Raw genomic sequence first — 298 nt, 5'->3', positions numbered from 1 at the left:
AAATTAAATTGTCGCAAAATTTATCACATATTCTTGTTTGTTCTTGTGTGTTCGGGTTGTGATATATCGATATCACTTCCCTTTCTCGAACCCGACTCCGTCTTTTCGTTTATATCTGGCTCATTGTTTGCCATATTATTACTGCTATTATTTACCTCGGAGCTATTTAACGTCGATGGTTTTTGTTCTGGAATTTTCATGATATCCACTCTATTTCCTCTGTACAGATTCTTGTTTTCATCTAAAATTATGGCATGGTATATTGATAGCTGCGGTCCAAGAGACGAAGTTGCACAGC

This window comes from Rhagoletis pomonella, unplaced genomic scaffold (genome assembly GCF_013731165.1).
Source record: "Rhagoletis pomonella isolate Grant_MI unplaced genomic scaffold, Rhpom_1.0 Rhpom_scaffold_00002, whole genome shotgun sequence".
Classification (NCBI taxonomy): Eukaryota; Metazoa; Arthropoda; class Insecta; order Diptera; family Tephritidae; genus Rhagoletis; species Rhagoletis pomonella.
The sequence above is the reverse complement of the archived record's forward strand: the minus strand, read 5'-3'. Positions refer to the sequence as shown.